This window comes from Triticum aestivum, chromosome 7A (assembly GCF_018294505.1).
Source record: "Triticum aestivum cultivar Chinese Spring chromosome 7A, IWGSC CS RefSeq v2.1, whole genome shotgun sequence".
In the NCBI taxonomy this organism is placed as follows: Eukaryota; Viridiplantae; Streptophyta; class Magnoliopsida; order Poales; family Poaceae; genus Triticum; species Triticum aestivum.
In genome coordinates this window covers 183,622,608-183,631,546 of record NC_057812.1, presented here as the reverse complement: position 1 = coordinate 183,631,546, position 8,939 = coordinate 183,622,608, and positions in this window count along the sequence as shown.

The following is an 8,939-nucleotide window of genomic DNA, read 5'->3' as shown; positions in this document are numbered from 1 at the left end:
TATTATCTCAGAGTCAAGTCCATATTTAGTGCTAAATTCATGAAAAGCATCGGTATCCATAAAAGATTTAACACAATCAAACTTAGGTGTTATACCTGACTCCTTACCTTCGTCGAGTTCCCAATCTTCAGAGTTGCGTTTAATTCGTTGGAATAAATCTCATCTGAATTCAATAGTCTTCATCATAAAAGATCCAATACAAGAAGTATCAAGCATGGAGCGATTATTGAGAGAAAGCCGAGCATAAAAATTTTGAATAATAATTTCTCTTGAGAGCTCATGATTGGGGCATCAATATAACATTGACTTAAGCCCCCCACCCAAAGCTTGAGCGATGCTTTCTCCTTCGCGAGGCCAAAAATTATATATATAATTACGATGACGATGAACCAGATGCATAGGATAAACCTTCTGATGAAATTCCAATTTCAATCGGTTGTAGTTCCATGATCCAATATCATCACATAGCCTAAACCATGTCAATGCCTTTCCCTTCAAAGATAAAGGCAATAACTTCTTCTTGATAACATCCTCGGGCATACCTGCAAGATTAAATAATCCACAAACTTCATCTACATAGATTAGGTGCAAATCGGGATGCAATGTTCCATCTCATGTAGAAGGACTAGCTAGTAGTTTCTCTATCATACCGGAAGGAATTTCAAAGTAAAAAATTTTAGTAGGTTCAGTAGGTTGAGGAGCAACTCTTTGCTCTACTGGTTGGGGTGAAGATACCCCAAACAAGTCCCTCAAAGGATTACTTTCCATAGTAACAAGTGACAGTAAATTTCAGCACACTATATAAAATTTTCCTTACCAAATTCCACCTACCAAAGGCGCTTCACTCCCCGGCAACGGCGCCAGAAAAGAGTCTTGATAACCCATAAGTATAGGGGATCTATCGTATTCGTTTCGATAAGTAAGAGTGTCGAACCCAACGAGGAGCAGAAGGAAATGATAAGCAATTTTCAGTAAGGTATTCTCCGCAAGCACTGAAATTATCGGTAACAGATAGTTTTGTGATAAGGTAATTTGTAACGGGTAGCAAGTAACAAAAGTAAACAAGGTGCAGCAAGGTGGCCCAATCCTTTTTTAGAAAAGGACAAGCTTGGACTAACTCTTATATAAAGGAAAGCGCTCCTAAGGACACATGGGAATTATCGTCAAGCTAGTTTTCATCACGCTCATATGATTCGTGTTCAGTACTTTGATAGTTTGATATGTGGGTGGACCGGTGCTTGGGTACTGCCCTTACTTGGACAAGCATCCCACTTATTATTAACCCTTCTTGCAAGCATCTGCAACTATAGAAGAAGTATTAAGGTAAACCTAACCATAGCATGAAACATATGGATCCAAATCAGCCCCTACGAAGCAACGCATAAACTAGGGTTTAAGCTTCTGTCACTCTAGCAACCCATCATCTACTTATTAATTCCCAATTTCTTACCCTAGGCCCAAACAATGGTGAAGTGTCATGTAGTCGACGTTAACATGACACCACTAGAGGAGAGACAACATACATCTCATCAAAATATTGAACGAATACCAAATTCACATGACTACTTATAGCAAGACTTCTCCCATGTCCTCAGGAACAAACGTAACTACTCACAAATCATATTCATGTTCATAATCAGACGGGTATTAATATTCAGAAAGGATCTGAACATATGATCTTCCACCAAGTATACCAACTAGCATCAACTACAAGGAGTAATCAACACTACTAGCAACCCACAGGTACCAATCTGAGGTTTTGAGACAAAGATTGGATACAAGAGATGAACTAGGGTTTGAGAGGAGATGGTGCCGGTGAAGATGTTGATGGAGATTGACCCCCTCTTGATGAGAGGATCAATGGTGATGACGATGGTGACGATTTCCCCCTCCCGGAGGGATGTTTCCCTGCCAGAACAGCTCCGTCGGAGCCCTAGATTGGTTCCGCCAAGGTTCTGCCTCGTGGTGGCGGCGCTTCATCCAGAAAGCTTCCTTCTGATTTTTTCCAGGGCGAAAGACTTCATATAGCAAAGGATGGGCACTAGAGGCCTGCTAGGGGGCCACGAGATAGGGGGCCTGCCCAGGGGGTAGGGCGCGCCCCCACCCTCGTGGATGGTGGGTGGCCCCCCTCTGGTGCTTTCTTTGCCCATTATTTTTTATATATTCCAAAAGTGACTTCTATGGAGTTTCAGGACTTTTGGAGTTGTGCAGAATAGGTCTATAATATTTGCTCCTTTTCTAGCCCAGAATTCCAGCTGCTGGCGTTCTCCCTCTTCATGCAAACCTTGTAAAATAAGAGAGAATAGGCATAAGTATTGTGACATAATGTGTAATAACAGCCCATAATGCAATAAATATCGATATAAAAGCATGATGCAAAATGGACGTATCATCCCCTTAAGCCTAAACTCCTAATTATGTTGTAAGTAGGTTTTAGGGTTTAGGCATGAGTCAAAATTCCTGCAATACTTCTTTCTCTAGTGCTCAAGTTTGATTACTTTCCATGTCAACATGAACAAGGGGCTCTGAAGCTTCCTTAGAAATCATTAGTGGCTCAACGGTCTTCTAAGTATGCAGAGCATGGACTTGTTGCATATTATTCATGTTTAGAAGAAATAGGAGCCCCTAACGATTCAGAGGGACATTGTGGGCCCCCTTTATGCTTGCACACGGAGTATGTCGAACATCGACACTTGAGATATACTCCTATGTATTAATAAAAGTTCAATAAATCCACACCCTTATGTATGACAACATAGACGAGTAGTTGGATCAATAGTTGCAGCCAGAAATTATGGACTAATGGTGAAACTTGTAACCTCTTGACATATCAAAGGTGTGGCTAGCTTTGGCAGGCATGTGTTGAAGAAGAACTAATATTCTTTAACTCATATTGCGAGAGCAGTTATACCTTTTATGTAGAACATAAGGTTCACTATGTTATCATGTCTATACATTCCCCCTCTCACCTGTAAATGAAAAAGTTGGTAACAAGTGCTCTCTTGAAACAATATCCCATTTGAAGCCACTGCACAAAAAGGGGTTACATATTTTATGTCTCTTTATAGAGTTTTTGTCTTATGGTCATCTATTGGATGTTTCACCGCCTCCTGCGTCTTGGAGATGCCGAGAGAGTCTCCGGTTTGTAACATGTCTCTGATCAAGAAATGGTGAGTGTGATCTGAATAAATTTGGAGACTGGTGTCAGGTAGATCTTTTCAAGTAAATACATTGAATAAATATATGGCATATTTATCATCTTAATCTGTGTATACACTAGGGTATCATCACCTCTTGTTCCACTGGCAATTGGATTGTAAGGTTGGATAGAGAGCAGTGAGATAATCTCCCCCACTAAAAAACAACCACTTCTGTGATGATACATGTTTGTCACAGTAGGTCACGTTTCTTGTCATGCATGTACATCCATGATGATTTTATGACAGAATCAAGATAGTCATACCTGTGCTGTCGTAGAAGTGTTCCATGACAATACCAAAATTATCATAACGGAAGTGTCCACTTCAATGATGATAAATGGCGCGTCATAGAAATGTTTTCGTCAAGGGTAACCGACACTTGGCATCCACCATAACGGGTCACCGTTAAGCTAGCGAGTTCTGGTTTGGATCCGATAACCCGTTAACGGCCCCGACCAATGGGGATTTTCCACGTGTAAAATTCTCATTCGCCCGAGGATCCACGTGTCGGCTCAGCGTTGGGATAGATGTCATCCATTCATTGGACAAGAGGCACCTATGATACGTCGACACATGGCACGGCCCAATAGAGGCCCATTTCGGTGAAAAGGCCGACCCATTTGACTTGGTCAAAAGGTAGCGGGCTGGCCCATGGAAAGCATGTTAATGGCTTGTTGCATATAGCCCATTTACAGCCCACTAACTCATGACCCATTATGGCCTGTCAGAATTAGGCCCAGTAGCATCACCGGGGCCGTCCAATATGATTCCATCCCGTTGTAACTTCCGGCCCATGTATGGCCCGTGATGTCTTTCGGCCCATATGAAGCCCTTTGTAACTCTTAGCCCATTAATGACCCGTGGTGTGCTACCTCTTGAGCACTGCATTGGTTTTCCCTTGAAGTGGAAAGGGTGATGCAGCAAAGTAGCGTCAGTATTTCCCTCAGTTTTTGAGAACCAAGGTATCAATCCAGTAGGAGATCACGCTCAAGTCCCACGCACCTACACAAACAAATAAGAAACTCGCAACCAATGCGATAAAGGGGTTGTCAAGCCCTTCACGGTTACTTACGAGAGTGAGATCTGATAGATATGATAAGATAATATTTTTGGTATTTTTATGATAAAGATGCAAAGTAAAATAAAAGGCAAAAGAAATAACTAAGTATTGGAAGATTAATATGATGGAAGATAGACCTAGGGGCCATAGGTTTCACTAGTGGATTCTCTCAAGAGCATAAGTATTATGGTGGGTAAACGAATTACTGTTGAGAAATTGATAGAATTGAGCATAGTTATGAGAATATCTAGGTATGATCATGTATATAGGCATCACGTCCGCGACAAGTAGACCGAAACGATTCTGCATCTACTACTATTACTCCACACATCGACCGCTATCCAGCATGCATCTAGAGTATCAAGTTCATAAGAACAGAGTAATGCTTTAAGGAAGATGGCATGATGTAGAGGGATAAACTCATGCAATATGATATAAACCCATCTTTTTTATCCTCGATGGCAACAATACAATACGTGCCTTGCTGCCCCTGCTGTCACTTGGAAAGGACACCGCAAGATTGAACCCAAAGCTAAGCACTTCTCCCATTGCAAGAAAGATCAATCTAGTAGGCCAAACCAAACTGATAATTCGAAGAGACTTGCAAAGATAAACCAATCATACATAAAAGAATTCAGAGGAGAATCAAATATTGTTCATAGATAAACTGGATCATAAACCCACAATTCATCGGATCTCGACAAACACACCGCAAAAGAAGATTACATCGAATAGATCTCCAAGAGAATTGAGGAGAACTTTGTATTGAGATCCAAAGAGAGAGAAGAAGCCATCTAGCTAATAACTATGGACCCGTAGGTCTGAAATAAACTACTCACGCATCATCGGAGAGGCCATGGAGTCGATGTAGAGGCCCTCCGTGATCAATGCCCCCTCCGGCGGAGCTCCGGAAAAGGCCCCAAGATGGGATCTGTCGGGTACAGAAGGTTGCGGAGGTGGAATTAGGTTTTCGTGGTGCTCCTGGATGTTTGGGGGTATGTGGACTTATATAGGAGGAAGAAGCACGTTGGTGGAGCAACGGGGGCCCATGAGAGTGGAGGGCGCGCCCAGCGGGGGGGGGGGTAGGCGCGTCCCCTGCCTCGTGGCTTCCTCCATTGTTTCTTGACGCCCACTCCAAGTCTCCTGGATCATGTTTGTTGAGAAAATCACGTTCCCGAAGGTTTCATTCCGTTTGGACACTGTTTGATATTCCTTTTATTCGAAACCCCAAAATAGGCAAAAAAAACAGCAATTTGGGCTGAGCCTCCGGTTAGTAGGTTAGTCCCAAAAATGATATAAAAGAGTAAAATAAAGCCCATTAACATCCAAAATAGATAATATAATAGCATGGAGCAATCAAAACTTTTAGATACGTTGGAGACATATCAAGCATCCCCAAGCTTAATTCCTGCTCGTCCTCGAGTAGGTAAATGATAAAAGAAGAATTTTTGATGTGGAATGCTTTCTAACATATTTCTCAATGTAATTTTTCTTTATTGTGGCATGAATGTTCAGATCCGAAAGATTCAAGATAAAAGTTTAATATTGACATAGAAATAATAATACTTCAAGCATACTAACTAAGCAACTATGTCTTCTCAAAATAACATGGCCAAAGGAAGTTATCCCTACAAAATCATATAGTCTGGCTATGCTCTATCTTCACCACACAAAATATTTAAATCATGCACAACCCCGATGACAAGCCAAGCAATTGTTTCATACTTTTGATGTTCTCAAACTTTTTCAATCTTCATGCAATATATGAGCGTGAGCCATGGATATAACACTATATGTGGAATAGAATGGTGGTTGTGGAGAAGACAAAAAGGAGAAGATAGTCTCACATCAACTAGGCGTATCAACGGGCTATGGAGATGCCCATTAATAGATATCAATGTGAGTGAGTAGGGATTTCCATGCAACGGATGCACTAGAGCTATAAGCATATGAAAGCTCAAGAAAATAAACTAAGTGGGTGTGCATCCAACTTGCTTGCTCATGAAGACCTAGGGCATTTTGAGGAAGCCCATCATTTGAATATACAAGCCAAGTTCTATAAAGAAAAATTCCCACTAGTATATGAAAGTGATATCATAGGTGTCTCTCTATCATGAAGATCATGGTGCTACTTTGAAGCACAAGTGTGGAAAAAGGATAGTAGCATTGTCCCTTCTCTCTTTTTCTCTCATTTATTTATCTGGGCCTTCTTTCTTTTTTTCTTTTTGGCCTCTTTTTTTTTCGTCCGGAGTCTCATCCCGACTTGTGGGGGAATCATAGTCTCCATCATCCTTTCCTCAATTGGGACAATGCTCTAATAATGATGACCATAACACTTTATTCACTTACAACTCAAGAATTACAACTCAATACTTAGAACAAAATATGACTCTATGTGAATGCCTCCGGCGGTGTACCGGGATGTGCAATGATGCATGAGTGACATGTATGAAGAATTATGAATGGTGGCTTTGCCACAAATATGATGTAAACTACATGATCATGCAAGCAATATGACAATGATCAAGCGTGTCATAATAACAGAATGGTGGAAAGTTGCATGGCAATATATCTCAGAATGGCTATGGAAATGCCATAATAGGTAGGTATGGTGTCTGTTTTGAGGAAGGTATATGGTGGGTGTATGATACCGGCGAAAGTTGCGCGATATTAGAGAGGCTAGAAATGGTGGAAGGGTGAGAGTGCGTATAATCCATGGACTCAACATTAGTCATAAAGAACTCACATACTCATTGCAAAAATCTATTAGTTATCTAAACAATGTATTACACGCATGCTCATAGGGGGATAGATTGGTAGGAAAAGACCATCGCTCGTCCCCGACCGCCACTCATAAGGAAGACAATCAAGAAATAAATCATGCTCCGACTTCATCACATAATAGTTCACCATACTTGCATGCTACGGGAATCAAAAACTTCAACACAAGTATTTCTCAAATTCACAACTACTCAACTAGCATGACTCTAATATCACCATCTCCATATCTCAAAACAATTATCAAGTATCAAACTTCTCATAGTATTCAATGCACTTCTATGAAAGTTTTTATATTAAAGCAAATTTCCATGTTGTTCTAAAGGACTCTCATAATAATATAAGTGAAGCATGAGAGATCAATTGTTTCTATAAAACAAACCGCCGCCGTGCTCTAAAAGATATATGTGAAGCACTAGAGCAAAAACTATATAGCTCAAAAGATATAAGTGAAGCACATAGAGTATTCTAATAAATTTCAAATCATGCGAGTCTCTCTCAAAAGGTGTATACATCAAGGATGATTGTGGTAAACTAAAATTCAAAGACTAAAATCATATAAGACGCTCCAAGAAAAACACATATCATGTGGTGAATAAAAATATAGCTCCAAGTAAAGTTACCGATAGACGAAGGCGAAAGAGGGGATGCCTTCCAGGGAATCCCCAAGCTTAGGCTTTTTGGTGTCCTTGAATTTTACCTTGGGGTGCCATGGGAATCCCCAAGCTTAGGCTCTTTCCACTCTTTGTTCCATAATCCATCAAATCTTTACCCAAAACTTGAAAACTTCACAACACAAAACTCAAAATAGAAAATCTCGTGAGCTCCGTTAGCGAAAGAAAACAAAACACCACTTCAAGGTACTGTAATTAACTCATTCTTTATTTATATTGGTTTTAAACCTAATATATTCCAACTTCTCTATGGTTTATAAAATCTTTTACTATCCATAGATTCATCAAAATAAGCAAACAACACACGAAAAGCAGAATCTGTCAAAAACAGAATAGTCTGTAGTAATCTGTAGATAACGCAAACTCTGGAACCCCAAAAATTCTAAAATAAATTGATAGACGTGAGGAATTTATCTATTAATAATATTCAAAAAGAATTAACTAAATATCACTTTCCAAATAAAAATGGCTGCAATTCTTGTGAGCTCTAAAGTTTCTGTTTTTTAAAGCAAGATCAAAAAGACTTTCCCCAAGTCTTCCCAACAGTTCTACTTGGCACAAACACTAATTAAACACAAAAAACACAACCAAAAAATAGGCTAGATAAATTATTTATTACTAAACAAGAGCAAAAATCAAGGAATAAAAATAAAATTGGGTTGCCTCCCAACAAGTGCTATCGTTTAACGGCCCTAGCTAGGCATAAAAGCAAAGATAGATCTAGGTATTGCCATCTTTGGTAGGCAATCCATAAGTGGCTCTCATAATAGATTCATATGGTAATTTAATTTTATTTCTAGGAAAGTGTTCCATGCCTTTCTTTAATGGAAATTGGAATTTATTATTCCCTTCCCGCATATCAATAATTGCACCAATCGTTCTAAGGAAAGGTCTACCAAGAATAATAGGACATGAGGGATTGCAATCTATATCAAGAACAATGAAATCTACGGGCGCATAGTTCTTATTTTCAACAATAAGAACATCATTAATTATTCCCATAGGTTTCTTAATAGAGGAATCCGCAAGGTGCAAGTTTAAAGAACAATCATCAAAATCACGGAAACCTAGCAAATCACACAAAGTTTTTGGAATCGTGGAAACACTAGCACCCAAATCACACAAAGCATAACACTCATGATCTTTAATTTTTATTTTTATTGTAGGTTTCCACTCATCATAAAGTTTTCTAGGGATAGAAACTTCCAGCTCAAGTTTTTCTTCATA